Here is an 8,117-nt window from a genome sequence, read left to right as displayed (position 1 = left end):
AGGTCCATGTGAAATGTAATTTCGTTCCCTTGTGAGACATGCATATGAGGCAGTGACAAATAAAAGCAGTCTAAGTCTAAGTCTAAGACATTGCTCGGCTGATCTCAGGTGCGAATGTGTGGACTAACTCAAGGAAGGGCAACACTGAAAACAACCAAGTGTGTGCAGCACAATCCTTCCCCAAAACCTATACAGAAAGTGGGAGATCATGTTTGGGACACTTCTGCAAAACGAATTATATGGACGGTACCCATCACATCCTCTTATGTATTACAAGGGCTAAGAATTGCAGAAATTTGGGGAAACTTAACTACATGCTTCATATAAAAACAGTATGATGGGGCATGAAAAAGATAAGTATCACTGTAGCCTTGTATCAGTAGTATTCCATTCAAAAGTAACAGCACACAATAAAAGGTAAAGGCTTCGGTTTATATTACCTCTGGAATAATGATGCAATCATTATTACATTTCTGTTGGTTAGTATGCCTATTAAATGTCAAAGAATTCCATCAAAACAAATCAATTGGAGTTAGAATACAACAGCACACTTGAATATATAAACTTAAACTTACCTTTTCACATGGAACAGATGACGTATTAAATAGTTTGCACAGTTGATAAGGCTTCAAGAAACAAAACAAATAGGAAATCAAACACAAATCAGAATTAGCCTTGCGCCTTCGATCAAGCCAAGCGGCATGAGGAGCCTTCCACCATTGCTGGAACTGGTTCAACAGCTTTCTGTTTTTTTTTTGTTTTTTTTACATTGCAGTCAGACGTACTGGTATTTTGTAAACCAGTCACAAAGCACGCACCATTATCATGGCATGCAAAGTGCTGTACACAAAACCCGGAGTGAGCCGTGCACGTGAGAGCGAGGTAGAGAGAGGGGAACTCCACTTGCCACAACCCAAAAACTAGCGGACAAGGTCAGGGAATCTCTTTGCAATCTCGTTTACTTTCTCGTGCCTGGAAAACTGTTTATTTCCTGCTCGCTCTCCTTTCGACTAGAAAGGTCAGTGCGGCGTGAGTTAGGAATGACTTATTCATAAGCACAATGACAAATATTTTCTGGAATTTGCTTGAGGAGATGCCAAAGCCTACCCTACCTTTATTTTTAAGCATCTAATATGATGCTTGAAAACAAAGCTAAGTACAAGGTTGCTGTTTTTTTGTTGTTGTTTGTTTGTTTTGTTTGTGTGGTTTTTTTTAAGATAACTTGTAAATGAGATGGCAGGTACAGGCTGAGAAAGCTGCTGACTTGTCCTGTTGGTTTAAGTTCTTTTGAAAACTGGAAGGCAGAAATGAAAGAGAGGTGCTTTTACACCTTTATCCTCTACTTAAGTAGAAACATTCCTTAGCTCTTAAGCATGCCACTGATGCCATTCACTATCATGTGTATGTTATAGTCACGCCCTGTCCCCTAAAACTGATTCCACTGTTTACATTGTGTATTTCACTGATGAGTTACCAGTTTTAAAGGATAATTCTGTTTGTTTGTTTTTTTTACAACCATTTCCATAGGTTTTTTTTGTTTTGTTTTTTGCCATCGTGCATATCAGTTTGGACAATGTTTTACTCACTGTTTCCATTGTGGCGATTTTGGATATGGGACTGCCTAGACACACCTTTACAATGGCAAATACAAATATTATGAAGCAAGTGAACACGTGCGTCAGACCTGTTTCAACAAATAGTAGTTAACATGGATGTAACTCCAGTTCTATGAGTACTTGCTCTGCCCTCCAACGGGCTTCGCTATTGACCTCGGTTTACCCTTTGAGGTTCTGCCTCGGCACCTTAAACAGATCTTTTCCCTCACTATCCAAGTGGTAAGAGCCACACAGCGCCCCACCACCTATAAAACCCCAGCATCACTGCAGCTCATCTCCCTTTGAACTCAGCAATAAAGACTGGGGCAAGCTGGGTAAGAGGTTAGAGGGCAAAGCACATACTCATAGAACTGGAGTTACATCCAGGGTATCTACTATTCCTATGTCATATGTGCTCCGCCCTTCACTATTTGTTCACACCTAAGGTGAAGGCCTTTAGGGATGAATGTACTCCCTCCCATTTGGGCCCGCTGACACTAGTTAGACACCAGCCAACATAACACCCTATACAGCAGCAGTCCAACGGTCAAGTACTGCCCCCCTCTGAGCATCTGGTATTGTATTGCACCACAACAGCAATCCAACAGTCGAGCACTGCCCCACCTGAGGGTCTCATACCGTACTGCAACAACCCGCCGAGGGCTTAGCACAGCTAACTTGTCAGTCAGTGCCTCCGATAGCTAATGGCATTGACAGGCCGCAGTTCGCCACATTAGTGCCTTCAAGAGGTAATGGCGCCAACAGGCTGCAGTCAACCACATTAGCACCTCCGATAGCTACTGGAGCGGACAGACCACAGTTAGCCACATTAGCATCAAGAGGAAGAGGAGTGGAGGCCAGGGAAGAGCAGGCAATGTGTGCTGCCTGCCCCTCATTTGCCTCATCTGGGGAAGAAGGGGAGCCATCCCCCCGGCCCAGGAGGAGGGCCTCTCAAGGCTAACAGCGCTAGCAATAGGGACAATCAGGGCCGGTTAGCGACATTAGTGTTGATAGCTAACAATGCCAACTGTCCAGAATAAACCACCCTACCTTCTAGAGAATTGGGAGGAGAGCCCAGGGAAGAATGGGTGATGAGCACCTCCTGCCTCTTAATAGCCTCAACTGGGGAAGGAGGGGGACATCCCCTCTGGCCCAGGTGGGGTGCCTCAGACAGCTATTAGCACTAACACCTGAAACTACCTGAGTGATAGTGCTGGTTAGTGTGGGGAACAGCTCTATTTAGGAGGGTGTAAGGGTTGGGGCACTTTATTTGAACTGCAAAAACATTCTGCCTTTGGCTGGAAAAGGCCTAGCTCCTGCCACGAGGCAGGGAGCAGTGAGGGGCCAGGGAGGCTTGAGAGGGTGCAGGTAGACTCACACTGGCATTGGGAAGAGTTGCGGGGCCTGTCCTTGGTGAAGCGTGATGGCAGAACCTCAGTGGAAGATGAAGCTACTGCTGCTGCCGTGGAGGAGGATGCTGGAGACAAAGAAGGGAGCCCAACTGCTCCGACGCCTTCTGGACCATTTCCAGCCTGCCAGCGAAGGCCTGGATGTCCAGACCAAAAAGGGAGTCATGACAGAGGGGCGTGTTGAGAAGGAGGCACTGCTCGCACTCATTCAGGGATGACAGGCTCAGCCAGAGATGCCTGTACCCCACCTATGTAGCACATATGACACAGCCATTGTTGGTGGCATAAGCCTGAGACATCCAGAGAATGGCGGTGGCAGTCGTCTGGACCTCTGTAATCTCTGTAGCAGACAGCTTGGACCACTTGTGGGTGAGCTTGCCAAGAGACCCAGCTAGAAAAGTTAAAATTTTAGCCAGTGCCAGCACCTGGAGGCACCGGCAGAGCTGCAGTCAAGAAAGATGGCCGTCAACTGGTCATGTTCATTGGGCAGTGATGGCCGATCACCTGGCCAGAGGGAGGCTGAAGAAAAGAGGCAGACTCTGACTGCATCCTCAATAAGAGGCCCTCCCTTGTCCCATTCCCAGCCCTCCACAGAGTAGTAGGGATCATAAGCCACAGCCCAGGACTTCATGCCAAGCGGGGAGGCCAACTGACGCTGCATTTAGTGGAACATGGGTGTCATCTTGGGGCATAGCCCACAAGGTCAAGGCCTACCACATGGCTGGGCACAAAGGCCAACCGGGAAGTCATTCTGGCAAGCAGCAGAGGGAGGCGGAAGCAGGATATCCATCCTCTCTGCGGCCGAAGAAAACAGGCTGGGAAGATTGTCAAAAGGGTACTGGTGAACAGCCGGTGGCTCCAAGTCAAGGAAGAGAGAAGCCGGGTCCTCTTCCTTGAAGACATGACAGTCGTCCTCCTCATCATACACATCCCAGGGTTTAGAGTGGACAGCTGCCTTCTCACTCGCTGGCAGCTGGCCGGCGTAGGAGAGGTGGAAGGAGTTGGCGTACTTTTGCCTGTTCTCATGCTCCAGCTGGGGGACAGCAATGCGGGCAGGGCAAGTCTCAGCTTCCTCCTGGTGACGCCAACCAAGGCAAAAGAAGCAGGCCTGGTGTCGGTCCAGAGAAGACATTTCATCATAGCAGCAGGGGCAGGTCTTGGTAGGAGAAGACATAACTGCTACACCAGAGGATGAGGGATAGAGAAAAAAATTGAAGCTCTGTCCTCAAGGTGGCTGAGTTAAAAGGGAGATGAGCTGTGGAGACCCTGGGGTTTTATAGGTGGTGGAGTGCTGTGTGGCTCCTACCACTTGATTGGGTGGTGAGGGAAAAGATCTGTCTCAGGTGCCAAAGCAGAGCCTCAAAAGGTTGGGGTTGATAGCAAAGCCCATTAGAAGGCGGAGCACATACAACACAGAAGTCCAATTATCCTAATTATCTGGACCACATATTTGGAAGTGAAAACGAAAGCGCAAGTTAAAAGTTATCATCTGAAATGTCCAATGTTATGGTCCAATGTCATGTTATGCAATGGTCAATCCCACTGCTTAACTACTTCCTTGTTCAACTTGCAGTATACTGCCGCTCAGCCTATAACAGAACAATTGAGAAATCATGGATGCAGTCTAACTGAGGCACTATGTTAATCTATTTAATTTTGTCAGACCCCATTATAAACTGTCTAGTGGTGAGCCCAAGTGCAAAATCTCTAAAATGAAGTCAGTGAGTAAAATATCATAACCAATACACATGATGGTAACAACTACAAAACAAGACCCAGCTTGTGAAAAATAAAACAAAATTATCATTTACTGCAAAACTATGGCCTGATCACAAAGTACATTAGGCCTTAACTACAACTTGACAGCATTTCCAAACAGCTTGATCATGTTTCCAGTCCTAACCATTATGCAGATCTCCGCTAGACTGGTCCGCTAACATGGCCTCAATAGGGGTTCTCTCAGTCTCTCTCCCACATATGGAACAATGCAACACATTAAAATTCATAAGCTTTTTCATCTGGAGAGCAGACGTTTGACAACTATCTCTGCTAGCTGTGCCCGTACTGGAATCCCAAACGCTTGCCTAGCCGTTCCGCCCTCCCCAGCTCCACACCAACTCCACAGGGCAGAAGACAGTGCCTTTCTTCACCGAGCCGTCGCTTACAGCACAGTAGCACTTTTGTCTTTTGCGGGTACAGATAATTCAGCATTGTGATCGTCTGGCTGCACAGTCATATTTAATTCAACAGGCTGAGGACTCTGACAGAGGGACAAGAGTCAGCCACCCATTCCGTGTGCATAGTCTGGACATGAGAGCATGGTGGGCGAGCGTCTCTTTAAGAGTTTCCCGCCTTGGAGTGTGTGTGCCCTTCTCCATATGAGTTCATACTGACTGGACAAACACACAACATACACTCACCGGCCACTTTATTAGGCACACCCGTCCAACTGCTCGTTAACGCAAATTTCTAATCAGCCAATCACATGGCAGCAACTCAATGCATTTAGGCATGTAGACATGGTCAAGACGATCTGCTGCAGTTCAAACCGAGCATCAGAATGGGGAAGAAAGGTGATTTAAGTGACTTTGAACGTGGCATGGTTGTTGGTGCCAGACGGGCTGGTCTGAGTATTTCACAAACTGCTGATCTACTGGGATTTTCACGCACAACCATCTCTAGGGTTTACAGAGAATGGTCCGAAAAAGAGAAAATATCCAGTGAGCGGCAGTTCTGTGGGCGAAAATGCCTTGTTGATGCCAGAGGTCAGAGGAGAATGGCCAGACTGGTTCGAGCTGACAGAAAGGCAACAGTAACTCAAATAACCACTCATTACAACCGAGGTATGCAGAAGAGCATCGCTGAACGCACAACACGTCGAACCTTGAGGCAGATGGGCTACAGCAGCAGAAGACCACACCGGGTGCCACTCCTGTCAGCTAAGAACAGGAAACTGAGGCTACAATTCGCACAGGCTCACCAAAATTGGACAATAGAAGATTGGAAAAACGTTGCCTGGTCTGATGAGTCTCGATTTCTGCTGCGACATTCGGATGGTAGGGTCAGAATTTGGCGTCAACAACATGAAAGCATGGATCCATCCTGCCTTGTATCAACGGTTCAGGCTGCTGCTGGTGGTGTAATGGTGTGGGGGATATTTTCTTGGCACACTTTGGGCCCCTTAGTACCAATTGAGCATCGTGTCAACGCCACAGCCTACCTGAGTATTGTTGCTGACCATGTCCATCCCTTTATGACCACAGTGTTCCCATCTTCTGATGGCTACTTCCAGCAGGATAACGCGCCATGTCATAAAGCTCGAATCATCTCAGACTGGTTTCTTGAACATGACAATGAGTTCACTGTACCCAAATGGCCTCCACAGTCACCAGATCTCAATCCAATAGAGCACCTTTGGGATGTGGTGGACCGGGAGATTCGCATCATGGATGTGCAGCCGACAAATCTGCAGAAACTGCGCGATGCTATCATGTCAATATGGATCAAACTCTCTGAGGAATGTTTCCAGTACCTTGTTGAGTCTATGCCACGAAGGATTAAGGCAGTTCTGAAGGCAAAAGGGGGTCCAACCCGGTACTAGCAAGGTGTACCAAATAAAGTGGCCAGTGAGTGTATATGTGTGTGCAGTGGTTGGGGGAAAATCCTCAGAAAGTCGCCAGTCTTTCTGTAAACTTGTGTTTTGGTTGTGCTAGAGTAGACCACCGAAATACAATGTAATGATGATGATGACGGTGCAATAGCCCCACTACTACTACTACTTTTGGCTGCTCCCGTTAGGGGTCGCCACAGCGGATCATCCGTTTCCATTTCTTCCTGTCTTCTGCATCTTCCTCTGTCACACCAGCCACCTGCATGTCCTCTCTCACTACATCCATAAACCTCCTCTTTGGCCTTCCTCTTCTCCTCTTCCCTGGCAGCTGCATATTCAGCATCCTTCTCCCAATATACCCAGCATCTCTCCTCCACACATGTCCAAGCCATCTCAATCTTGCCTCTCTTACTTTGTCTCCAAACCATCCAACTTGAGCGGTCCCTCTAATATAATCGTTCCTAATCCTGTCCTTCTTCGTCACCCCCAGTGAAAATCTTAGCATCTTCAACTCTGCCACCTCCAGCTCTGCCTCCTGTCTTTTCGTCAGTGCCACTGTCTCCAAACCATATAACATAGCTGGTCTCACTACCATCTTGTAAACCTTCCCTTTAACTCTTGCTGGTACCTTTCTGTTGCAACTCACTCCTGACACTCCTCTCCACCCACTCCACCCTGCCTGCACTCTCTTCTTCACCTCTCTCCTGCACTCCCTGTTACTTTGGACAGTTGACCCCAAGCATTTAAACTCATATGCCTTTGTCACCTCCACTCCTTGCAGCCTGACCATTCCACTGTCCTCTCTCTCATTCACGCATAGGTATTCTGTCTTGCTCCTACTGACTTTCATTCCTCTTCTCTCCAGTGCATACCTCCACCTCTCCTCAACCTGCACCCTACTCTCGCTACAGATTACAATGTCATCCGCGAACATCATCGTCCATGGAGACTCCTGCCGGATCTTGTCCGTCAACCTGTCCATCACCATTGCAAACAAGAAAGGGCTCAGAGCCGATCCTTGATGTAATCCCACCTTATTGCGCCATCTTTTAATATGCGGATCATAAGTAAGATGGTGCAATAGCCCGATTAATACAAAATCACTTTCGTCTTAGCACTGTAGAAACTTACAGCAGCAGAGGTAAGTCATATACCATTGTGAGTTCTTAAAATATAAATAACACTCAGTTGTGTGCTCTTGTAAATATGATTTTCAAGTACTGGGCGGGCTTTTCCAAGCCATCCTCTACCGTAAATCACCTTTTACAACTGTCCATCCATTATCCGAACCGCTTACCCTGCTCGCTGGAGCCTATCCCTGCAATCATTGGGCGGCAGCGGGGAGACACCCTGGACAGGCCGCCAGGCCATCACACACACACACACACACACACACACACATACACCCCTAGGGGCAATTTAGTATAGCCGATTCACTACATGTCTTTGGACCGTGGGAGGAAACCAGAGCACTCGGGAGGAAACCCACGCAGACACGGGGAG

The sequence above is a fragment of the Lampris incognitus genome, chromosome 4 (assembly GCF_029633865.1).
Source record: "Lampris incognitus isolate fLamInc1 chromosome 4, fLamInc1.hap2, whole genome shotgun sequence".
Taxonomy (NCBI): domain Eukaryota; kingdom Metazoa; phylum Chordata; class Actinopteri; order Lampriformes; family Lampridae; genus Lampris; species Lampris incognitus.
Note: the sequence above shows the minus strand (reverse complement) of the source record.